Source organism: Pristiophorus japonicus, chromosome 5 (genome assembly GCF_044704955.1).
Source record: "Pristiophorus japonicus isolate sPriJap1 chromosome 5, sPriJap1.hap1, whole genome shotgun sequence".
Classification (NCBI taxonomy): domain Eukaryota; kingdom Metazoa; phylum Chordata; class Chondrichthyes; family Pristiophoridae; genus Pristiophorus; species Pristiophorus japonicus.
This window is the reverse complement of record NC_091981.1, coordinates 230731746-230758497: the sequence shown is the minus strand read 5'-3', so window position 1 is coordinate 230758497 and position 26752 is coordinate 230731746. Positions and strand designations below refer to the sequence as shown.

The 26752-nt window shown below is 45.0% G+C and overlaps 2 long non-coding RNA genes and 1 pseudogene across 3 annotated transcripts in view; 2 read left to right on the top strand and 1 right to left on the bottom strand.

Annotated features, from left to right (window-relative positions):
• Nucleotides 1–4361, bottom strand: part of LOC139263978 (uncharacterized) — a 141307-nt gene extending 136946 nt beyond the window's left edge. Inside the window, exon 1 of the long non-coding RNA XR_011593261.1 lies at nucleotides 4207–4361. This is a non-coding gene — a long non-coding RNA (uncharacterized lncRNA). The remainder of the gene's footprint in view (nucleotides 1–4206) is intronic.
• A 180-nt stretch (nucleotides 4362–4541) lies between these two features.
• Nucleotides 4542–26752, top strand: part of LOC139264627 (uncharacterized) — a 46915-nt gene continuing 24704 nt past the window's right edge. For both annotated transcript variants that reach the window (XR_011593386.1, XR_011593387.1), the window contains exons 1-2: nucleotides 4542–4899; nucleotides 11317–11556. This is a non-coding gene — a long non-coding RNA (uncharacterized lncRNA). The remainder of the gene's footprint in view (nucleotides 4900–11316; nucleotides 11557–26752) is intronic.
• On the top strand, nucleotides 23423–23661 carry LOC139264900 (U2 spliceosomal RNA; annotated as a pseudogene).

Below are 26752 nucleotides of genomic sequence, written 5' to 3'. Positions count from 1 at the left end.
CTCATCCATACAGGGAGCAAGTACCTTGTGCCTGTCGGACGGGGGTCAAGGGCTGAGGCTCCTCCATCACTGCATCCTGGGTCCCCATACCTATGACAGGGAAAAGTGGCTTGCCGCTCTCTGCTAATACTCATCAGCATAGGCAGTCCCTCGAAATTGAGGAAGGCTTGCTTCCACTCTAAAAGTGAGTTAGCAGATGACGGTACAGTCCAAAACATGGAATTACAGTCTCTGTCACAGTTGAGGCAGACAGTCATTGGAGGAAAGAGTGGGTGGAACTGGTTTGCCACACGCTCCTTCCTCTGTCTGCGCTTGTTTTTTGCATGCTCTCGGCGATGAGGCTCGAATTGCTCAGCGCCCTCCCGGATGCTCTTCCTCCGCTTAGGGCGATCTTTGGCCAGGGACTCCCAGGTGTTGGTGGGGATGTTGCACTTTATCAGGGTGGCTTTGGAGGGTGCCCTTGAAACATTTCCTATGCCCACTGGGGCTCGCTTGCTATGTCGGAGTTCCGAGTATAGTGCTTGCTTTGGGATTTTTGTGTCGGGCATGTGGGCAATGAGGCCCGCCCAACAAAGCTAGTCAAGTGTGGTTGGTGCTTCAATGCTGGGGATGTTGGCCTGGTCGAGGACGTTAATGTTGGTGACTCTGCCCTCCCAGGGATTTGCAGGATCTTACAGATGGTTTTCTAGACCAATATGTTGAGGAACCAACTAGGGGGGAGGCCATCTTAGACTGGGTGTTGTGTAATGAGAGAGGATTAATTAGCAATCTCATTGTGCGAGGGCCCTTGGGGAAGAGTGACCATAATATGGTGGAATTCTACATTAGGATGGAGAATGAAACAGTTAATTCAGAGACCATGGTCCAGAACTTAAAGAAGGCTAACTTTGAAGGTATGAGACGTGAATTGGCTAGGATAGATTGGCGAATGATACTTAGGGGGTTGACTGTGAATGGGCAATGGCAGACATTTAGAGACCGCATGGATGAATTACAACGATTGTACATTCCTGTCTGGCGTAAAAATAAAAAAAGGGAAGGTGGCTCAACCGTGGCTATCAAGGGAAATCAGGGATAGTATTAAAGCCAAGGAAGTGGCATACAAATTGGCCAGAAATAGCAGCGAACCTGGGGACTGGGAGAAATTTAGAACTCAGCAGAGGAGGACAAAGAGTTTGATTAGGGCAGGGAAAATGGAGTACGAGAAGAAGCTTGCAGGGAACATTAAGGTGGATTGCAAAAGTTTCTATAGGTATGTAAAGAGAAAAAGGTTAGTAAAGACAAACGTAGGTCCCCTGCAGTCAGAATCAGGGGAAGTCATAACGGGGAACAAAGAAATGGCAGACCAATTGAACAAGTACTTTGGTTCGGTATTCACTAAGGAGGATACAAACAACCTTCCGGATATAAAAGGGGTCAGAGGGTCTAGTAAGGAGGGGGAACTGAGGGAAATCTTTATTAGTCGGGAAATTGTGTTGGGGAAATTGATGGGATTGAAGGCCGATAAATCCCCAGGGCCTGATGGACTGCATCCCAGAGTACTTAAGGAGGTGGCCTTGGAAATAGCGGATGCATTGACAGTCATTTTCCAACATTCCATTGACTCTGGATCAGTTCCTATGGAGTGGAGAGTAGCCAATGTAACCCCACTTTTTAAAAAAGGAGGGAGAGAAAACAGGGAATTATAGACCGGTCAGCCTGACCTCAGTAGTGGGTAAAATGATGGAATCAATTATTAAGGATGTCATAGCAGTGCATCTGGAAAATGATAGGTCCAAGTCAGCATGGATTTGTGAAAGGGAAATCATGCTTGACAAATCTTCTGGAATTTTTTAAGGATGCTTCCAGTAAAGTGGACAAAGGAGAACCAGTTGATGTGGTATATTTAGACTTTCAGAAGGCTTTCGACAAGGTCCCACACAAGAGATTAATGTGCAAAGTTAAAGCACATGGGATTGGGGGTAGTGTGCTGACGTGGATTGAGAACTGGTTGTTAGACAGGAAGCAAAGAGTAGGAGTAAACGGGTACTTTTCAGAATGGCAGGCAGTGACTAGTGGGGTGCCGCAAGGTTCTGTGCTGGGGTCCCAGCTGTTTACATTGTACATTAATGATTTAGACGAGGGGATTAAATGCAGTATCTCCAAATTTGCGGATGACACTAAGTTGGGTGGCAGTGTGAGCTGCGAGGAGGATGCTATTAGGCTGCAGAGTGACTTGGATAGGTTAGGTGAGTGGGCAAATGCATGGCAGATGAAGTATAATGTGGATAAATGTGAGGTTATCCACTTTGGTGGTAAAAACAGAGAGACAGACTATTATCTGAATGGTGACAGATTAGGAAAAGGGAAGGTGCAACGAGACCTGGGTGTCATGGTACATCAGTCATTGAAGGTTAGCATGCAGGTACAGCAGGCGGTTAAGAAAGCAAATGGCATGTTGGCCTTCATAGCGAGGGGATTTGAATACAGGGGCAGGGAGGTGTTGCTACAGTTGTACAGGGCCTTGGTGAGGCCACACCTGGAGTATTGTGTACAGTTTTGGTCTCCTAACTTGAGGAAGGACATTCTTGCTATTGAGGGAGTGCAGCGAAGATTCACCAGACTGATTCCCGGGATGGCGGGACTGACCTATCAAGAAAGACTAGATCAACTGGGCTTGTATTCACTGGAGTTCAGAAGAATGAGAGGGGACCTCAAAGAAACGTTTAAAATTCTGACGGGTTTAAACAGGTTAGATGCAGGAAGAATGTTCCCAATGTTGGGGAAGTCCAGAACCAGAGGTCACAGTCTAAGGATAAGGGGTAAGCCATTTAGGACCGAGATGAGAAGAAACTTCTTCACCCAGAGAGTGGTGAACCTGTGGAATTCTCTACCACAGAAAGTAGTTGAGGCCAATTCACTAAATATATTCAAAAGGGAGTTAGATGAAGTCCTTACTACTCGGGGATCAAGGGTTATGGCGAGAAAGCAGGAAGGGGGTACTGAAGTTTCATGTTCAGCCATGAACTCATTGAATGGCGGTGCAGGCTAGAAGGGCTGAATGGCCTGCTCCTGCACCTATTTTCTATGTTTCTATGTTTCTCCAGCGATTTGAGGTGTCTCTGAGCCATACAGGAGGGCGGGTATCATTACAGCCCTGTAGACCATAAGCTTGGTGCCAGATTTGAGGGCCTGATCCTCGAACACTCTCTTCCTCAGGCGACCGAAGGCTGCGCTGGCGCACTGGAAGCAGTGTTGGACCTCTCTAATACTATCCATTGACCAGTCACCATCAGAGCAGCCTTGGTGGATTCCTACCCCAATTCGACCCTTTTTATTTTACAAGGGTCAGGAGAATTTGTTCGGTGGGGATTATAAACCTGCAACCTATAGTTCAATACCAACACACTGCCATCCAAATTATGTATAACAAATGATGAACCAGCTGTTTAACAAATGGGGAGAACAGCAAATATTAAATGATAGGGTGATATTTTCTAAACCAAATGCGGGGACACGGGGTAGGACCACAGCAAGGCAGCCAGGATGGAAAATGCAGATTGCGCAGTGAGGCAACATTTTTAGCAGCCAATATTTTAACAAGTTGCACATATACATTACAATACAAAACGAATGTGCATATAATTACCGTGAATGTGACGCCACACGATTGAAGTGCATTCAGACATCGTTTATAAATAATACAATAACACTCTTCAGGAATGTCAGATTTTCAGACCCACTGTCTACACACCCTAGTCAGAAAATATCTTCCTTCACAGTAATGTTTTTTTCACAGATTTATTAATAATTGCTGTGCTATCTACACGTTTCAAGAAACTGGCATGACAAGTTTGTTGCCTCTTTTGAAGCTGGTTGTTAAAGCAGCAATTCTGCTTTTCTGCCAATGTCAATGTCACTTTACACTGAATCTCGAATCTTGCGTGAGTTCCACATCATATGCTATTCGGTCTTTGCCATTGCTATGGCAACTGCAATAGTGCTGTACCATCTATGTTATAGCTAATCTGTGTGTGCCCAGGAACATGTGGCGGTTCTGGGGAGGGAGTGGGGGATGGGATTGTGGCTGATTTTTGTTATTTTGATGCAAACTGAAGCTGCAAAACACAGCGCCAGAACTTTCCGTCTAAATAATGTGGCCGCTGCTCACAGCCTCTGCCGCCTGCAGTCGCTGGTTCCTCCCCCTCCTCACAGCCCGATACTCACCCACACCATCTGAGGCCATGGAGCGTGCTCTGATCCGGCTCCTGGCACATCATTAGTCAAATGAACAGTGGCCCCGGTTACTCGAACATTTTGGCTCCGGGGCTGTTTTCTCTGCAACTGAATTTCACAGGAAAACTGCACGCGATCCAAGTATTATCCGGGGATTCGGTGGAGTGGGGGGAGCGAAGCATGCACACTGGGGGTACAGAGTGGGATCTCTGCAAGTCCACCCCTTCTACTGGTTGAAAACAGAAGATTGACATCCTCCCACCTGTTGAAAACCGCCCCCCTGCCCCTGCCCCTGCCGCACAGCCTCACCCACTTTATTCATCGACCGCAGGGCAACTCGGGGTCACGTGGCTCCTGGCTTCAACCCGCATGTATTCGGGAACAGGTTTCTTGAACCAGGGACATTGTTTACCCAGTGACATAGTACCTCATCCGCGGACTAAACCCGGAAAAAGAGGACGTATGGTCACCCTACTTAAAGAAGGCGTAAATAGAACTGTAAAAGTTCAACAATCAAGCAATGCCTGTCCTAGTTTAACGTACAGGGGTGTAAATTGGTATGGGCCCCAGGTCTCATTTCAGTAAGCCCAGTGAGCTGCTGGCACCTGTTGCACCTCCACGGGCAGCTTGCTCATCACAGAATAAACATTTTGGGCTGCTTGTCGCGCCAGTAACAGCACTCAGGTAAGTGGGGTGGGGTGGGGCGGGAAGACAACAACAGTAGTGGAACCGATCACGGCCGACAGAGAATTAATTCAAATTTTAAAAAAATGAACTCACCTTTTTTGTAGTGGCTGCTTGCTGGGCCTTACCCATGCCTGGAAAACCTGAGTGGAGTCGGCTCAACGTCTGCTTCTCTCAGAGCAGACCAGTTTTCTTGAAGCATCCTAAAACAGGCTGGTTCCTTCGGGCCCATAGCATAGCTCTGCAAAATTGGTCACTTTATCACCATTTTGGGCACAATGATAACCAATTTCTACCTCAAGATCTTCAAAGAAATGCAGATACCCCATTTAATGGCTGATAGGTGAGCCCACAGTTTGTAAATGAAATATCATCCACAGCTAATTCATCTGTTGCAGAAGGGAAGCTGTTTGTCTTCAGTCTTGGCAAAGCAAAAAATATAACCTTCAGAAAAGTCAGTCGAGAATATTTCACTTTCTTTATTCTTATACTTTTAAATATGCTACTTTATAACAATTATTAAAATAAATTACAATAATTAAAATCGTTAACAATGTTTACAATAACAATATGTACTGTACGGAAGAATAATTTAATTTGATTTAACAAATATATTTAAAGAATAATGGAAGGCATCATAATTTTGAAAATGTAATTGAAATGGGAAGGTCAGACAACAACCAATCTATACAAGCAAAAATGGAATTTATACTTGTCATCTGAACCCCTATGATTAAATTAGTCTGGAAATCACCCATTCCTATCTGCTATTCAGAATATGTGCTGAAAATTCTTGCTTGTATTGTTACATATTATACAACTATGGTTGTAAGTCGAGAGGTTGACTTTGTAACTGTGTTGTAATCTATTCAAGGTAATAGATAATACTTCCCCATTATTCGTGGTAGTGGTGCATAGAAGTAGCGGCCATTTGCATATATGTTGTTTTGAAGAGCCACTGTTTTAGTCTCCTGTGAGTTGCTTTATTAAACTGTCAGTAGTGAACTATGGCTGTCACTCAAGGGAATAACATGTTAATGTTACTCCACGTGACACAGATGGATCTTCATTTGATTGCTGCTATGTTGCTTGCTCCAGTTACAAGACTTTATTTGCATTATTTATTAACAACAAATATTGACTATTAAGAGAATGATAGTGATAGAGGTTTCATTTTTTCTGACAGTGCACTGCTTAATATGGAGATACACAATTCCTTTGTGAGTTAACGCAGTCATTAACCTATTGGAAATAACTTTGTTAAAATAACGTATAGAGGAGTTTTTACCTGAACGTTCTAAACAATGCGCTATCAAAGGAAGCAAAACGCTCCTAATGTTCTGTTGAAGTTGAGTAAATCGAAAGCCTTTTTCTGATGATCAACAAAATTATCATCCGTGTTTGAGTGTATCACTGTGCATTATGTTGTATTTATATTATAATTTGTGAGACACACTTACGTGGTATGTCGGTTTGAACTCCGTTCCAAGTGAAACTGATTGCACCTAATCACTAAATAACTGAACACTGCGGTTGACAACCGTAGTTCTATAAAATCATCAAGATACAAAATAAATTACAAGAGGTCATCATAACGAATTAGAAATATGCTTTGTGGGTAATCTATCTTTTATCTTAAAAATATCAGGCAGCGGTGGTGTTTTCTAATCAGGATCAGTCGATTAGCGAGTATAAATTGGTCATTCATAATTGGAAAATTGGACTAAGATCCATTATCTTGCAATCGACACCCCATTTCGCATCATGTGCAATTTCCCATGGGTCGGAAAAGCCTCCAACAGGAGGAAGTTTCATTTAAATGTTAATTTGTGGACGGGGACATCTTGTACATCATTCCTCAATGTTTTGGCATGCAGGAAACCATTTCCAAATCACATTGAAGTGAAATGGATTTTTAGCGTTTTCAAGTAAGGGTTAAGTATGTGCAAGATAATGTAAAGTCAGTTTTTCTTTTGCCTGGACGTCTTATGTCACCTGAGTGCAGCAAATAGAGGAAAAAGATGGTGATGGTTGCTCGCCTATAAGGTAGCCTGTTCAATTTTCCATCCATTTACATTAAATAGGGCTGGCACACACAGTAACTGTCAGCTGCAGCCTGAAACCTGGCTGCACCTCCTTGCAGACACCCTGCAATACTGCTCTCTGGGAATGGTGCCACGAGTGGTACAGCTTGTGGCAGCTACTTCTTCCAGCAGTACTTCCACTTCGGCAGCTGTCAAACAGAAGGTCAGAAGCTGGGCTGCCCTGCCACTTGCTTGCAAATTCATGGCTACACCTTGTATTCCCTTTTACTTCATTATTTCCTGTCACTTCTTAGCCCCTCCTTCTTCAGCCTTGGAAAAGCTATTCCAATCATTCGGCGGTAAAATTGTGTTCTTCTAAGACAACAACTTGCATTTATATAGCGCCTTTAACATAGTCAAATCACAAGGTGCTTGGCATGAGCGTTTTAGACATAAATTTGACACCGTGCCACATAGAGATTTTAGGACAGATGTCCAAAAGCCTGGTCAAAGAGATAGATTTTAAGGAGCATCTGAAAGGAGGAGAGAGAGGTGGAGAAGTTTAGGGAGGGAATTCCAAAGTTTAGGGCCAAGGCAGCTGAAGGCATGGCCACCAATGGACACACACCATGGATTTAATAGATCAAATTCAGTCAAATAAACTTTAACCTAACATAATTATCATCACATGTTAATGAATTATGGACAATTAAGTTCTTCATTCCAGAATGGCATTCTAAAGTATGGGCCCTAAAATTATGCAATGGAATAATAATGGCTGAGCCCATAATATAACAGTTGACCGAATGTTATCTTGCAGTGTACATGCTAGTGGGCCATGTTAATAATCTATGGCTCCATGTCAGCCTATAATTTATTTTTTCGGCCCTGTAGCTTTGTAGTGGGTTAATGTGCCTGTTTAAAAAGTGGAGATAGGTAATTCAGGAAAAAGCATTAAGCATTCATCTATCACACCGCATAGTGTAATGACAAGGTGATGGGGTCGATTGTTTCATTTGGGTGGCTGGCCGGCAGAGCCCATTCCGAGGACGATGAGACCGGAGACATTTTGAGGCCCTGACCTTATTTAAGTGAGCTGCAAACACTAAATGGGCATCCTGATACAGCTTGTCAGATTCAGGCTGGCCCAATCTGGGCAAGGTAATTCAGGGGATGTGTGGTAATTGTGGGGGGCTGGGAGGTGAGGGGCGGCGAGGGTGCAGGGTGCAAGCAGCACAGATTATTTTTATTGGGCTCAGGGGTGCACATCTGCTACTCCTGGCCCCCAAAAAACAATGTAAAACTGACCTTTCCAGGGCCACTTCATCGCTATTTTCCGCGAACTATCCATGGGGCAAGCTGCAAATACTTCTATCCTAAAATGGCAATCAGGTTCCTAGAAGAACATAAAACTAGGAGTAGGAGTAGGCCATTCGGCCCCTCGAGCCTGCCCCACCATTCAATAAGATCATGGCTGATCTTCTACCTCAACACCACTTTCCTGCACTATCCCCATATCCCTTCATTCCCTTAATATCCAAAAATCTATCGATCTCTGTCTTGAATTTGCTCAATGACTGAGCCTCCACAGCCCTCTGGGATAAAGAATTCCGAAGATTCACCACCCTCTGAGTGAAGAAGTTTCTCCTCAGCTCAGTCCTAAATGGCCGTCCCCTTATTCTGAGACTGGGACTCCTGGTTCTAGACTCCCCAGCCAGAGGAAACACCCTGCCTGCATCTACCCTGTCAAGCTCTAATAATTTTGTATGTTTCAATGAGATCACCTCTCATTCTTCTAAACTCTAGAGAATATGGGCCTAGTCTACTCAATCTCTCCTCATAGGACAATCCCCCCATCCCAGGAATCAGTCTGGTGAACCTTCGTTGCACTCCCTCAATGGCAAGTATATCCTTTCTTAGATAAGGAGACCAAAACTGTACACAATACTCCAGGTGCAGTCTCACCAGGGCCCTATATAATTGCAGCAAGACGTCTTTACTCTTATATTTAAATCCGCTTGTAATAAAGGCCAACATACCATTTGATTTCTTAATTGCTTGCTGTACCTGCATGTTAACTTTCAGTGATTTGTGTGCAAGGTCACCCAGGTCCCTCTGAACACCAACATTTCCCAATCACTCACCATTTAAAAATATTCTTTTCTATTTTTCCTCCCAAAGTGGATAACTTCACATTTCTCCACATTATATTCCATTTGTCATGATCTTGCCCACTCACTTAGCCCGTCTATATCTCCCTGAAGCCTCTTTGCATCCTCCTTACAAACTTACATTCCCACCGAGCTTTGTATCATCAGAAAACTTGGATATATTACACTTGGTCCCCTCATCCAAATCATTGATATAGTTTGTGAATAGTTGAGGCCTAAGCACTGATCCTTGTGGCATCTCACTAGATACAGTCTGCCGCCCGAAAATAGAAACATAGAAACATAGAAAATAGGTGCAGGAGTAGGCCATTCGGCCCTTCTAGCCTGCACCGCCATTCAATGAGTTCATGGCTGAACATTCAACTTCAGTACCCCATTCCTGCTTTCTCGCCATACCCCTTGATCCCCCTAGTAGTAAGGACCTCATCTAACTCCTTTTTGAATATATTTAGTGAATTGGCCTCAACAACTTTCTGTGGTAGAGAATTCCACAGGTTCACCACTCTCTGGGTGAAGAAGTTCCTCCGCATCTCGGTCCTAAATGGCTTACCCCTTATCCTTAGACTGTGACCTCTGGTTCTGGACTTTCCCAACATTGGGAACATTCTTCCTGCATCTAACCTGTCTAACCCCGTCAGAATTTTAAATGTTTCTATGAGGTCCCCTCTCATTCTTCTGAACTCCAGTGAATACAAGCCCAGTTGATCCAGTCTTTCTTGATAGGTCAGTCCCGCCATCCCGGGAATCAGTCAGGTGAACCTTCGCTGCACTCCCTCAATAGCAAGAATGTCCTTCCTCAGGTTAGGAGACCAAAACTGTACACAATACTCCAGGTGTGGCCTCACCAATGCCCTGTACAACTGTAGCAACACCTCCCTGCCCCTGTACTCAAATCCCCTTGCTATGAAGGCCAACATGCCATTTGCTTTCTTAACCACCTGCATGCCAACCTTCAATGACTGATGTACCACGACACCCAGGTCTCTTTGCACCTCCCCTTTTCCTAATCTGTCACCATTCAGATAATAGTCTGTCTCTCTGTTTTTACCACCAAAGTGGATAACCTCACATTTATCCACATTATACTTCATCTGCCATGCATTTGCCCACTCACCTAACCTATCCAAGTCGCTCTGCAGCCTCACAGCATCCTCCTCGCAGCTCACACTGCCACCCAACTTAGTGTCATCCGCAAATTTGGAGATACTACATTTAATCCCCTCATCTAAATCATTAATGTACAGTGTAAACAGCTGGGGCCCCAGCACAGAACCTTGCGGTACCCCACTAGTCACTGCCTGCCATTCTGAAAAGTACCCATTTACTCCTACTCTTTGCTTCCTGTCTGACAACCAGTTCTCAATCCATGTCAGCACACTACCCCCAATCCCATGTGCTCTAACTTTGCACATCAATCTCTTGTGTGGGACCTTGTCGAACGCCTTCTGAAAGTCCAAATATACCACATCAACTGGTTCTCCCTTGTCCACTCTACTGGAAACATCCTCAAAAAATTCCAGAAGATTTGTCAAGCATGATTTCCCTTTCACAAATCCATGCAGACTTGGACCTATCATGTCACCGCTTTCCAAATGACCCATTTATTCCTACTCTCTGTGTTCTGTCCATTAACCAATCCTCAATCCATCCTAATATATTAGCCCCAATCCCATGAGCCCTAATGTTGTTCAATAACCTCTTATCGAATGCCTTCTGAAAATCCAAATGCAGCACATCCACTGGTTCTCCCTTATCTATTCTATTAGTCACAACCTCAAAAAACCAACAGATTTGTCAAACATGATTTCTCTTTCATAAATCCGTGTTAACTCTGTCCAATCCTATTATTATTTTCTAAGTGCCCTGTTACCACATCCTTCATAATAGATTCTAGCATTTTCCCTATGACTGATGGCAGGCTAACTGGTCTATAGTTCCCCGTTTTCTCTCTCCTACCTTTCTTAAATAGTGGGCTTACGTTAGCTACCTTCCAATCTGTGGGAACTGTTCTAGAATCTATAGAATTTATGAAGATGACAACCAATGCGTTCACTATCTCTATAGCCACCTCTTTCAAAACCCAAGGATGTAGGCCATCAGGTCTAGGGGATTTATTGTCTTTCCAACAAAAATAAACATCTGATGACCTTCAGGGGACCCCATCCAGGTAAGTAACTGCAAAGGAATAATTTAAAAACATTTCACTTACCTTTTTTTTACAGGATCTTGACACTCACCATTCAGGACGGAGCAGCCTCCATGCAGTGGTCCACCTCCGTCCTGCCACCGACTCCTGCCCTCACCTATCTGGCATCTTGGCGAGAGGGAGTCTACTTATGTGCATTGGCCATCCACTGATGTTGGCTGGCACTTCCCGGCGGCTCTCCCCTCCCGCCCGCTCCAGGCCATGTCGAAAGTAGCACTGGGTGGTTCAAGCAGAGGAATGTCGGCGGCAGTGGGCGGTGAGTTCATCAATTTCAGCTCCAAAGTATTTGTTTAATTTCTCTGCCATTTCCTTCTTCCCCATTATAATTTCTCTTATCTCAGCCTGTAAGAGACCCTCATTTACTTTCGCTAATCTTTTCCTTTTTGCATACCGAGAGAGGCTTTTACAGGCTGTTTTTATATCTCTCGCTAGTTTACTCTCGTATTCTATTTTCCCTTTTTTTAATCAATTTCTTGGTCCTCCTTTGCTGAATTCTAAAATCCTCCCAATCCTCAGGCTTACTGCTCTTTTGGCAACGTTATAAGCCTCTTCCTTTGATCCAATACTATCTTTAACTTCTCTTGTTAGCCATGTTTGGACCACTTTTCCTATGGGTTTTTTGTGCCTTAAAGGAATGTATGTCTGTTGTAAATTATGTATTAGTTCTTTAAATGCTAGCCATTGCTTGTCTACTGTCATACTCTTTCATGTAATTTCCCAATCTACCATAGCCAACTCTGCCCTCATACCTACGTTGTTTGCTTTGTTTAGATTTAAGGCCCTAGTTTCAGATTTAACTCAATCACTTTCAAACTCAATATAAAATTCTATCATATTATGGTCACTCTTCCGTAAAGGCCCCTTTACTACAAGGTTATTAATTAATCCTTTCTCAATGCACAATACTAGATCTAAAATAGCCTGTTCCCTAGTTGGTTCCTCACCATACTGATCTCGAAAACCATCTTGTAAAGATTCCATGAATTCGATCTCACGCTATTACTGCAAATTTGGTTTGCTCAGTCTATATGTAGATTAAAGTCTCCCCCCCCCCCCATGATTATTGTATTACTCTTGTTACATGCACCTCTAATTTCCTGATTTATACTGTGTCCTACATTACCATGACTGTTTGGGGGCCTATAAACAATTCCCACCAATGTTTTCTGCCCCTTGCTGTTTCTTAGCTACCCAAACGGATTCTATTTCTTGATTTTCTGAGCCAAGATCCTTTCTCTCTACTGACTTTATCCTATCCTTTATTATCCAGACTACCCCTCCTCCTTTTCCAATTTGCTTACCTCGAAAAGTGAAGTATCCTGGAATATTTAGATCCCAACCTTCGTCACTTTGCAACCACGTTTCCATAATGGCTATTAGATCAAACCTATTCATTTCTATCTGTGCTATTAATTCAACTATTTTTTTGTGAATGCTTCTCACATTCAGATACAGTGCCTTTAGATTTGTCTTTTTTCTATTTTTCCCCACATGTATATCATAGGAACCTAATAAACAGAGTAAAAGAGGACTACAAACTGAAGCAGGCAGCTGTTTAAACTGCCCCGCGGTAGGCCCTTGTGAAAATGGCAGGGTGTCGATCATTGGCATTAAGAGGGTGTAATTCACCCCATTTTGAGGCCGACACTCTCCTGTTAACAGCAATTTCAGCAAATTTAAATCGACTCCACTGTATGCACAGATGGCATATTTGGATCCCAATCCAGAAATTCAATACTTTTCTTTGAGATTTCTAAAAGCTTCAGCATAAACTATAAAATGTTTAAATTTATGCTTGCCATTCACTTGAGTACTTAGTTTCCATAGCCTCAAGGGTCATGAAATGTCAGAAACTGATCTTTTAAAATTAATTCTCATTATTGGTCTGAGTACTACAGTATGGTATGTCGTTAACAGATGACATATTTCTTTTTAATCGTGTCATGTATATACATTCTGTTTGTAGCCACCAGATGGTGTCATTGTTGGAGGCCACCGAGCAGCACGCACATGGTGCTGCTCTGGTATAAAAGGCCAGCCATTTTGAGAGTCAGGCACTTTGGACCATAATAAAGCAGAACAAGGTTATACCTTGCCTAGTTAAACAGTACTCAGTCTGTACCTTTATTGCATACATACCATTTGACGACGAGAATACAAAAACCTTTGTTTGCAAAATGAGCACGATTGAATTTTTAGAGTGATTTGTGGAGGGAGAAGATTGGGAAGACTTTGTGAGCAGTTTGAACCAGTACTTCGTGACCAACAAAATTAAGTGGATCGACGATGCAGATTGGCGCCGGGCCGTGTTCCTCACCGTGTGCGGTTCAAAGATCTACGGTCTGATAAAGAGTCTACTCATGCCGAGTGATCCAACAGAAAAAACGTATGAGGAGTTGTGTACATTGGTACGGGAGCACCTCAAGCTAGACGCAGCAACATCATCTCGAGATACAGGTTTTATACACACGTTCGATCGGAGGGCCAGAGCGCGGTGGAATTCGTTACCGACCTGAGACGTGCAAGTTCAGGACGGTGTTGGCAGACATACTGCGGGACTTCTTTGTTATCGGTATCAACCACGAGGTGATCCTGCGCAAACTTCTGGCGGTGGAGGAGTTGGATTTAAAAAGGGTCATCCAGATCGCTCAATCATGTATGACAACGGACAGGAGTTTAAAGCAAATATCGGTGAAGAACCGAAGCTTGGCAAGTAAATGCAATTGATTCGGCGTTCGGCAGAGCGGCACATGGCAGAGCCTATCTGGCTGCATTTGTGAAACCTATGGCTGCCCAAAGTCTGCCAGCGGGAATGTATCCGACTTCTCCGTGTTGGGGGAAATCATCAGCACCAGCAGTGCCGATTTAAGCAATATAGTTGCAAAGGCTGTCTGAGAGTGGGGCATCTCCAGCGCAAGTGTCTGCAGATGAGCAAGCGAGCTGCAACACATCACGTGGAGGATGAGAATCAGACTAGCGCGGATCCAGACACACAATCCGAGATACCAGAGGAGGAAGTATATGGACTATACTCTTTCATAACCAAGAGTCAACCAATTTTGATTAACGTGAAGTTTAACGGGATACTGGTATCGATGGAACTGGACACAGGGATGAGTCAATCGATCATGAATGAGAGGGCATTTAATAAGGTGTGGGATACTAAGACTGTGAGGCCCAGGTTGAGCCCTGTTAATGCCAAGCTGCGCACATACACCAAAGAACTGATAAAGGTGATTGGCAGTGCACAAATGAATGTGTCGTATAATGGTGCGGTTCACAAGTTACCGCTATGGATTGTTCCAGGCAATGGCCCAACGCTGCTCGGCAGGAGCTGGTTGGAGAAAATCAGATGCGACTGAAACGACATAAAGGCCTTGTCATCAGAGGAAGATACATGTGCCCAAGTATTGAGCAAGTTCCCCTCGCTGTTCTAAACTGGTATTGACAACTTCACGGGAGCCAAGGTGCAGATCCACGTGGCCTCAGAAGCGAGACCCATCCATCATAAAGCTTGGGCAGTGCCGTATATGATAAGGGAGAAGGTCGAAATTGAACTGGACAGACTCCAGCGTAAAGTGATCATATCACCGATCGAATTTAATAAATGGGCCAGCTCCATTGTTCCTGTGCTGAAAAGTGATGGCACAGTCAGAATCTGTGGAGATTACAAGGCTACGATCAACAGGGTTTTGAAACAAGATCAGTACCCGTTATCGAAGACTGATGACTTGTTTGCGACGCTAGCCGGAGGGAACTGGACTTGATATCGGCCTATATGATGCAAGAGTTGGTCGAAACGTCGAAGAGACTTGCGTGCATTTACACACACAAAGGACTGTTTATTTACCACAGGTGCCCTTTCGGAATTCGCTCGGCTGCAGCAATATGGAAAGTCTACTGAAGTCCGTTTCCCAAACCGTTGTGTTCCAAGATGACATCCTGATCACCGGTCGTGACTCCAAGGAACATCTGAACAACCTGGAAGAGGTTCTACTACGTTTGGACAGAGTGGGACACAGACTTAAACGCTCGAAGTGCGTCTTCATGGCACCAGAGGTGGAATTCCTTGGGAGAAAAATTGGCGCCGATGGCATCAGACCTACTGAGGTGAAAGCAAAAGCCATCAAGAATGCACCCAAGCCACAGAACGTGATGGAGCTGCGTTCGTTCCTGGGTCTACTCAACTACTTTGGTAACTTCCTACCTAAATTAAGCACCTTACTTGAACCATTGCACATGCTATTGAAAAAAGGCAACAACAGGTGCGGGGGGCACATTGCAAGACAGAGTTTTCAAGAAAGCCACCAATCTGCTTTGTTCGAACAAACTGCTGGTACATTATAACCCATGTAAACGTTTAGTTTTGGCCTTTAATGCATCGTCATATGGAATTGGTTGCGTGTTAAAACAAGCCAATGAGTCGGGAAACTTCAACCTGTCGCGTATGCATCCAAAAGTTTGTCTAAACCATAAAGAACCGACAGTACGGTAGAAAAAGAAGCTTTAGCGTGTGTGTATGGTGTTAAAAAGATGCATCAATACCTGTTCGGTCTGAGGTTTGAATTATAGACCGATCACAACCGCTCATTTCGTTGTTTTCCGTGAACAAAGGTATCAATGCCAACGCTGCATCCCGCATCCAAAGGTGGGCGCTGACATTATCTGCCTATGATTATGTCATTCGTGGTCGAGGAGACGGAGCGGGGAGATCGAGGCAGCCTACAAAAGGCCCAGCGTCGGAGAGGCTCGGGAGTTTGTGGTTGAGGAGACGGAGCGGGGAGATCGAGGCAGCCTACAAAAGGCCCAGCGTCGAAGAGGCTCGGGAGTTCGTGGTCGAGGAGACGGAGCAGGGAGATCGAGGCAGCCTACAAAAGGCCCAGCGCGGAGAGGCTCGGGAGTTCGTGGTGGAGGAGACCAGCCGGTGCAGCTGCAGCAGGTTGAGAAGGCAAAAAAGAAGTAGAAAGAAATCAAAAGGTGACGGCAAAGCCAAAGGGGTAAGTGATTGGTTAAGTAGTTTTTCTTTTTCTTTTCGTTATCAGTAAGTAACCTTTCAGCATTGTTGTTCCCAACTTAAGTTTATCTAAGGGTTAAGTCATGTCAGGAGAGCTCGGACACGTGTTATGCTCCTCCTGTACTATGTGGGAAGTCAGGGACGCTTCCGGTGTCCCTGACGACTACATGTGCGGGAAGTGCATTCGCCTGCAGCTCCTGACGAACTGCATTGCGGCACTGGAGCTGTGGGTGGATGTACTCTGGAGCATCCACGATGCTGAGAATGACATGAATAGCATCTTTAGTGAGTTGGTCTGACCGCAGGTAAAGGGTCCACAGCCAGAGAGGGAATGGGTGACCAACGGGAACAGCAGTGCAAGGAAGATAGTGCAGGGGTCCCCTGCAGTCATCCCCCTGCAAAACCGATACACCGCTTTGGATACTGTTGGGGGATATGACTCATCAGGGGAGGGCAGCAGCAGCCAAGTTCATGGCACCATGGGAGGCTCTGCTGCACAGGAGGGCAAGAAAAAGAGTGGGAGAGCTATTGTGACAGGGGATTCTATTGTAAGGGGAATAGATAGACATTTCTGCGGCCGCAACGGAAACTCCAGGATGGTATGTTGCCTCCCTGGTGCAAGGGTCAAGGATGTCTCGGAGCTGGTGCAGATCATTCTGAAAAGGGAGGGTGAACAGCCAGTTGTCGTGATGCATATAGGTACCAACGATATAGGAAAAAAACGGGATGAGGTCCTACAAGGCGAATTTAGGGAGCTGGGAGCTAAATTTAAAAAGTAGGACCTCAAAAGTAGTAATCTCAGGATTGCTACCAGTGCCACATGCTAGTCAGAGTAGGAATCGCAGGATAGCTCAGATGAATACTTGACTTGAGGAGTGGTGCAAATTCCTGGGACATTGGAACCGGTTCTGGGGGAGGTGGAACCAGTACAAACCGGACGATCTGCACCTGGGCAGGGCCGGAACCAATCTCCTAGGGGGTTTGCTAGTGCTGTTGGGGAGGAGTTAAACTACTTTGGCAGGGGGATGGGAACCTATGCAGGGAGACAGAGGGAAGTAGAATGGGGGCAGAAGCAAAATATAGAAAGAAGAAAAGTAAAAGTGGAGGGCAGAGAAACCTAAGGTAAAAAGCAAAAAGGGCCACATTACAGCAAAATTCTAAAGGGGCAAAGGGTGTTGGAAAGACAAGCCTGAAGGCTCTGTGCCTCAATGCGAGGAGTATTCGGAATAAGGTGGACGAATTAACTGCGCAGATAGCAGTTAACGGATATGATGTAATTGGCATCATGGAGACATGGCTCCAGGGTGACCAAGGCTGGGAACTCAACATCCAGGGGTATTCAACATTTAGGAAGGATAGACAGAAAGGAAACGGAGGTGGGGTGGCATTGCTAGTTAAAGAGGAAATTAATGCAATAGTAAGACAGGTGGGAGTTGTGTACAGACCACCAAACAGTAGTAGTGAGCTTGGACAGCATCAAACAAGAAATTCGGGATGCATGCAATAAAGTTACAGCAGTTATCATGGGTGACCTTAATCTACATATTGAGTGGGCTAACCAAACTGGTAGCAATGCGATGGAGGAGGATTTCCTGGAGTGTATTAGGGATGGTTTTCTAGACCAATATGTTGAGGATTTAGAATTCAGCAGAGGAGGACAAAAGGTTTAATTAAGAGGGGGAAAATAGAGTACGAGAAGAAGCTTGCCGGGAACATAAAAACTGACCGCAAAAGCTTCCATAGATATGTGAAGAGAAAAAGATTAGTGAAGACAAACAGTCCTTTGCAGTCGGATTCAGGCGAATTTATGATGGGAAACATAGAAATGGCTGACCAATTGACCAAATACTTTGGTTCTGTCTTCACGAAGGAAGACACAAATAACCTTCCTGAAGTATTAGGGGACCGAGGATCTAGTGAGAAGGAAGAACTGAAGAATATCCTTATTAGATGGGAAATTGTGTTAGGGAAATTGATGGGATTGAAGGCCGATAAATCCCCAGGGCCTGATAGTCTGCATCCCAGAGTACTTAAGGAAGTGGCCCTAGAAATAGTGGATGCATTGGTGATCATTTTCCAACAGTCTATCGACTCTGGATCAGTTCCTATGTAACACCACTTTTTAATAAGGGAGGGAGAGACCGGTTAGTCTGACATCAATAGAGGGAAAAATGTTGGAATCAATTATTAAGGATGAAATAGCAGTGCATTTGGAAAGCAGTGACAGGATCGGTCCAAGTCAGCATGGATTTATGAAGGGGAAATCATGCTTGACAAATCTTCTAGAATTTTTTGAGGATGTAACTAGTAGAGTGGACAAGCGAGAACCAGTGGATGTGGTGTATTTGGACTTTCAAAAGACTTTTGACAAGGTCCAACACAAGAGATTGGTGTGCAAAATTAAAGCACATGGTATTGGTGGTAATATACTGACGTGGATAGAGAACTGGTTAGCGGACAGGAAGCAGAGAGTTGGGATAAACGGGTCCTTTTCAGAATGGCAGGCAGTGACGAGTGAAGTTCCACAGGGCTCAGTGCTGGGACCCCAGCTCTTTACAAAATACATCAATGATTTAGATGAAGGAATTGAGTGTAATATCTCCAAGTTTGCAGATGACACTAAACTGGGTGGCGGTGTGAGCTGTGAGGGGGACGCTAAGAGGCTGCAGGGTGACTTGCACAGGTTAGGTGAGTGGGCAAATGCATGGCAGATGCAGTATAATGTGGATAAATGTGAGGTTATCCACTTTTGGGGCAAAAACACAAAGACAGAATATTATCTGAATGGCGGCAGATTAGGAAAAGGGGAGGTGCAACGAGACCTGGGTGTCATGGTTCATCAGTCATTGAAAGTTGGCATATAGGTACAGCAGGCGGTGAAGAAGGCAAATGGTATGTTGGCCTTCATAGCTAGTGGATTTGTTTATAGGAGCAGGGAGGTCTTACTGCAGTTGGTGAGGCCTCGCCTGGAATATTGTGTTCAGTTTTGGTCTCCGAAACTGAGGAAGGACATTCTTGCTATTGAGTGCAGTGAAGGTTTATCAGACTGATTCCCGGGATGGCTGGACTGACATATGAGGAGAGACTGGATCGACTGGGCCTGTATTCACTGGAGTTTAGAAGGATGAGAGGGGATCTCATAGAAACATGTAAGATTCTAACGGGATGGGACAGGTTAGATGCGGATAGAATGTTCCCGATGTTGGGGTAGGCCAGAACCAGGGGACACAATCTTAGGATAAGGGGTAGGCCATTTAGGACTGAGATGAGGAGAAACTTCTTCACTCAGAGAGCTGTTAACCTGTGGAATTCCCTGCCGCAGAGAGTTGTTGATGCCAGTTCATTGGATATATTCAAGAGGGAATTAGATATGCCCTTACGGCTAAAGGGATCAAGGGATATGGAGAGAAAGCAGGAAATGGGTATTGAGGGAATGATCAGCCATGATCTTATTGAATGGTGGTGCAGGCTCGAAGGGCCGAATGGCCTACTCCTGCACCTATTTTCTATGTTTCTTTGTTTCACCACAGACCTGGCACAGAGAATTGTGCAATGCTTTGAGCCGGTTGCTGTGCCCACACTGGAGGTGGAAACGCCACAACCGGCAGATTTAATGTTCATCATGAATGCTTTTGAGAGTGAAGGTACCCCTGTCACAGCTCAACAAGTTAAGACCTGGACCAGCCAGGACCCGATATTATCGGTGGTAAAGGGTTGCATCCTCAAAGGAGATTGGTCTGCAAATGTGCGAAGAGGCCAAACCGTACATTCGTCGCAAGGACGAACTGTCTATTCAAGCCGATTGCATATTGTGGGGCAATCGAGTTGTAATGCCCAAGAAAGGGAGAGAGAAGTTTGTGCGTGAGTTACACAGCACACATCCTGGTATAGTGATGATGAAGGCCATCGCCAGGTCCCACGTATGGTGGCCAGGAATTGATTCTGAGCTGGAAGCATGCATGCATCAGTGTAACACCTGCATGCAGCTCAGCAAAGCACCAGCGGAATTGCCGCTGAGTCTGTGGTCATCCAAACCTTGGTCCAGGATCCATGTAGATTTTGCAGGTCCCTTCCTGGACAAGATGTTTTTAGTGGTGGTGGATGCTTATTTGAAGTGGAAAGAATGCATAATCATGTCATCCAGCACGTCCACGGCAACCGTAGAGAATCTCAATGTCATGTTCGCGGCACATGGTCTGCCTGACATTGTAGTGTGCGACATTAGGTCATGCTTCACCAGTCAGGAGTTGGTAAAACTTAATGGCATAAAACATGTAAGGTCAGCACCGTTTAAGCCTGCGTCCAACGGGCAAGCAGAACGTGCAGTAAAAATTATCAAGCAAAGCATGAGGAGACTAACCCAACGGTCACTGCAGACCCGCTTGTCTTGCAGACTGCTGAGTTACGGACAAGACCCCACACACTCACAGGGGTCTTGCCTGCTGAACTCATGATGAAAAGAGGTCTTAAGACCAAGTTATCTCTTGTACACCCAGATTTAAATACTCATGTTGAATACAGAAGACAGAGTCAACAAGGGTACCACATTCACGCAACTGTGTCACGCGAGTTTTCTGTTAATGATCCTGTATATGTGTTGAATTATGGTCAGGGTCCCAAATAGATCACTGGTATGGTCATGGCCAAGGAGGGCAACAGAGTATTTGTTATTAAGCTCAAGAATGGGCAAACTTGCAGGAAACACATGATCAAACAAAGCTGCGGCACACAGACGAGCCAGAGCAGTCGGACGAAGAAACCGTCGACGACCAACCCACCTACCAGCAGCCTTCATTGGACTCGAGGGTCATCAGTGAACCCGGAATTTCCATCACGGACTTGTTCAATAAAAATGGACTTGCAATTCCTGACATGACCACTGCCACCCCCAACAAGTCAGCCATCCAGCCACCAGCCACAACAGACTCCGCACATTCACCCAAGGCCGGAATCAAACTGAGACGGTCAAACCGGGAGTGTAAAGCACTGGACCATCTCAACCTGTGAAAGAATGTGATAAGATCTCAGAGGAAGGTATTGTCATGTATGTACATGCTGTTTGTAGCCACCAGATGGTGTCATTGTTGGAGGCCACTAAGCAGCACGCACATGATGCTGCTCTGGTGTAAAAGGCCAGCCATTTTGAGAGTCAGGCACTTTGGGCCGTAATAAAGCAGGACAAGGTTGTACCTTGTTCAGTTAAACAGTACTCAGTTTGTACTTTTATTGCATACATAACAAATCATTCCTGGGATGTGGGCGATGCTGGTAAGGCCAGCATTTAATAATCCATCCATAATTACCCTTGGGAAGATGGTGGTGAGCCGCTTTCTTGAACCGCCGCAGTCCATGTGGTGAAGTGCTTTTATGGAGGGAGTTCCAGGATTTTGACCCAGCGACAATAAAGGAATGGCGATATATTCCCAAGTCAGATTGGTGTTTGACTTGGAGGGGAACTTGGAGGTAATGGTGCTCCCATGCGCCTGCTGCCCTTGTCCTTCTAGGTGATAGAAATTGCAAGTTTGGAAGGTGCTATCGAAGAAGCCTTGGTGAGTTGCTGCAGTGCATCATGTAGATAGTACACGGTGCACTTGTGGTGGAGGAAGTGAATGTTGAAGGTGGTGGATAGGGGGCCAATCAAGAGGGCTGCTTTGTCCTGGATGGTGTCGAGCTTCTTGAGTGTTGTTGGAGCTGTACTCATCCAGGCAAGTGGAAAGTATTCCATCACACTCTTGATTTGTTCCTTGTAGGTGATGGAAAGGCTTTGGAGAGTCAAGAGTTTAGACACTCAGAGCAGAATACGCAGCCTCTGACCTGCTCTTGTAGCCACAGTATTTACATGACTAGCCTAGTTAAGTTCCTGGTCAATGGTGACCCCACCAGGATGCTGAGTGTGGGGGAATTCAGCGATCGTAATGCCGTTGACTGTCAAGGGGCTAGTGGTTAGATTCTCGCTAGTTGGAGATTGTCATTGCCTGGCACTTGTGTGGCATGAACATTACTTGTCACTTATCAGACCAAGCCTGAAAGCCGTCCAGGTCTTGCTGCATGTGGGCATGGACTGCTTCATTTTCTGAGGAGTAGTGAATGGAACTGAACACTGCGCAATCATCAACGAACATCCCCACTTCTGACCTTATGATGGAGGGAAGGTCATTGATGAAGCAACTGAAGATGGTTGGGCCTAGGACACTGCCTTGAGGATCTCCTGCGGCGATGTCCTGGGGCAGCGATAATTGACCTTTAACACCTCAACCATGATATAGAATCACTGTAAACTTGCGGAAAACTCTCCCATGAGTCTATGTTTTCCAAGTTGACATCAGTGCTGAGTTACCTTACCGACCAGCAGTGCATGTTGACGTATGTTAAAAGAGCAAATCTCCCGGGGACTGATCAGTAATTTGCCCATCAACTCTCCACTTCTAGACTAACATAAAGACATCAATTTGTGCACAATATGCCTTTCAAATTTACAACAATTAATTTGTTGATCTACCCTATAATCCTCCTAGAGATCGCCCTGATTCGCATATTCAGCATTCCACTGACTCCTTGTTGTTTTGGAAGATTGTGGTCTGAGAATTAATACCCACCTTCAGTATAACTCTGAGGCTCCCAGCCTCAACACCATAAATAGGGAAAGAGAATCTAGAATGAGAAATGAGAATGTTTGCGGATCATGAAGCAAATCATTGCTTTTTATCACAGTGATCATCAAATCAGGAAATAGAGATACAATTAATGAGTTAAATATATCTATATATGTTTAATAATCATGTGTATGGTGAGAAGCTCCTGTCCACAAAGCTTACTACCTGTGTCACAATTGGGCATCTCACTTTTTTGCCAATATTTACCTATGTAAACATTTAGGGCTGGATTTTCGGTTGTTTAACACCTCAGTTAATGGGAGCGTAAGAGGTTACCGAGCGTGAGTGCAAATTTTAGCGTCCTGACCGAAAATTCATTCGAGGCTCACTGGGGGCACAAACCAGTAGCACCTGGCTGCTGATGATCAGTGCAATCCTGACGTCAATCCTGGTGCAATGCCCACATTTGCGCCCCAGTCGGTAAATTAAGTGCGGCTGCCTCATTTAGCGGCCCCCACGCTTCTCGGCCTTTTGGCTAAGATCATGCGTAACTGACCTGACAGGGGAGTAGCCACCATGACCTCCGGGTGGTTCTCCCTGGATCAGGAAGGTATATGCTTGCTTTTTTGGAAACAGGAGGTGGGTGGGGTGGCTTGACCCATCCACCTCCACGGAGGTGTGTGGGGGACCTGACCCATCCACCTCCATGGCACGAACCTGGTATTGCAGTACTTCCAGGAACGGTGCAGTGGCTCTAGGCCTTTTGGCTAAGAGCATTGGCGCAGAGTGATCCTTGGCGTGTGCAAGGTGACCTCTGGCGTTTGTGATTTGACAAAGAATTGGAACGATTGGCTACGAATTAATTAAAAAAAAAAAAAAATTAGCGGCCCCCAAGAACAACGCCTGGAAAAACAGTGGGTACAGGCTTGCAGAATCGTTAACTGGTGGCTAATTAAAGGGATGAGGACGCGCTTCCCTCGGAAATCACAGTCAGTGCAAGGTTTACACAAGGTGGTGAACCTCTTAGTTTACAGCGGCAGACAGACATACCAGTTCAGCTTGAGGGAAACTTATTTCTAAAACTTTAATGGGAGCATTACTTGTTTGCCAGCGTCGCATTCTACATGCTCTAGCAAGGCTTCATGAAGAGAAGGGCTGTTGGTCATGTTGACGGCCAAAGGAGGAGAGCCGCTAGACATCGAGGCAGAAGGCCTTACGCCCCACGACTTTATCGGCAGTAACGCTCATACCTGGACCTGTCCGAGGAGCAGTGTGTCAGAAGGCAGCACTTCCAAAAGGAGGTCGTTACAGAGATATGCCATCTCCTGTAGGCAGACCTGCAGCCTCACATCGGCACCAGGACTACGCTGCCCATCGCACTGAAGGTCACAGTAGCACTCACATTCTATGCCCCCCACTCCTTCCAGGCTGCACCACCCCACACCAACAGAATAAAGCATCCCTGGGCGGGGGGGGGGGGTACCATTATGTCTCACCATTCACAGCAACTCGCTTCCAAAGGTGCACACAGATCTGTCCAAGAATGCAAAGTGTTCAAAATAAAGCTTTCAATGTTTGACACCACATTAACAGAAACTTTACATGAACATTGCATAAAACACCCAAGTACCCACCCTTTTGTGTTGTTAGTTGGCATGATTGGACTGGGATGAGGGGTGACTAGTGAGATGAGGAAATGATAATGTAGATAGAGGGGGATGGGTGGAGGTGCAAGGCAACTTGGTGTGAGTAAGGATGTGCAGTAGTAGGGTGGGGAAGTCAGGATGATGGGGATGTGATGATTGGCACAGCAGGATGAGGTTGAGTGTGGCTTTGCAGTAACACTTCGTGATCTACTGAGATCATTGAAAGGTTTGCGCCACTGCAGCCAGATGCACCTGAAGACATCCCAGATCCCAGCTTGCTTCTCCTGTGCAATGTGCAACCAAGCTGCATTGGTGTCCTGGGGAGGTCTCTTCCACCCATTGGAAGGGAAGAGAACCTCCCTGCCTGCTATGACTCCCTCCATAAGCATATGGAGGGAGTCATGGGAAAGCCTGAGGGCAGCTGTGCACCTCTGTGCTTGTCAGTGTTTGCAGCACCTCAATGCTGTAGAGCACTGACATCACAAATGTCAAATTAAAGTTGGCCAAAGTTGCTTTAAGGAAACCGGTTGATGATACGTCATCAAATGATGTCATCAGACCACTTCCTCTAATTGGCCGGGAAGTGCGCTGGGCAGGCTTAACAAGCCCCATCAGGGTAAAATCATACTACACAGCAGGCTGGAGCCGGCATTGGGGCCAGGACCTGCCACTGACATCGCCCGTCAAGTTCGTAAAATCAAGCCCCCAGAGTCAATACAAATCTGCTTTTCTCCTTTAGACTCTGCCACCAGATCAACATCATGAATACAACGTATCAGTCAATTCAGGCTAGTCTGTTAGAAATCTTTCACAACTTCTTGTGATGGGATTTGAATTCACATCCTCTAGGCTGACCAGTCGTCTACCATATTCCCCTCATCTGTTTAGATAGCTAGGAATATTCATGAGTAGAACAAATTGCCATTGGTTTTCTGGCAAGAACAACAATACAAGTCCATTATTACATTACCAATATCAAAAGATGTTCACCCACCATTTCCTCTTTCTCCCCTTTCCCCTTTGCCCCCCCCCCCCATATATGTGCATACAGACTATTCTGTCAGAATTCACCTCAGGTCTTCATCATAATTTTATTTCTTGAATATCTTGCACAGAAATGCAATTGTATTTTAAATCTTTAAAATTTGTAAATCTTTAAATTAATTTATCGCAAACACCAGAACAAAATTAGCAATTTATGTTTAGAATTCTTTCTTTGCAAATAAACAAGCTAGTTGTTATTTACTGGGCTTTCAATTTAAATCACGAACAACAGGGGGAAAACAATTGTTCCACCCTTGGTTTGAACTCTAACATGGAAATCAGATCTGTAAGTGGAAGCATTAATTATTAGTACCTATCTTGTTTTCCACATTAAGTAGTCCTTACAGACTTCAACAGTAATACAGCAATGTCCTTTGTGTCCCAATAGCCAGATTATGTAAGTTTTCAATTACAAAACTATTCCCTCAGTTTCCGAGGGCTAATAAATGAACGATCATTATGCGGCACCAGGTGACGGTGATTTCAGGCAGCAAAATAAGCTTGTCCATATTCCACCAGCATCTACAAGACATATTCAGTCTGCATGCATGATTTGCTGGACTTTAATTTTTGTCTTATTTTTCAAGTGCAATAGAGTCCTGGAAGTTGTCAGGGGGAGTCAGTCACAGACAGAGACCTCAATGCAGAAAAATATGCTACTAACAGAGTAGTTAGTGCTTCTCACACAGTGAGAGTGGGATCCCTCTGTACAAAGCTTTAACCATGATCTTTTAAATGAGATGAAATAAGCTCTGATATACCAATTTATCATGTAATGGAAACTATTTTCTTCATGCTGTAAACGATATGAAAAAGGTAGTCATCAATGTTATGGGAAATAGGTTACCAGCCATTCTGCAACAAACTGCTGTATTCAGGACACAGTAGCATACTGACAGAAGATACACCAGTTCATACAATTCAGCATGGGCCATCAGCAGCAGGCACAAGGGTAGCTTAGCCATTACCTGCTGGCCCATTTCCCCAACATGCAGAGCATCACTAACTATGTGCATAGAGTCATTTGTGCGCTTGCTTGTAATTCTTGCCATATATGAACAGGAATGGTGACTGCTCCGTCAATGTTCATATGCATGTGTCCACCACCTGAAAATCATGGGGTCAAAAAGCTCAGGCTCTTCCACCGCACTCCCG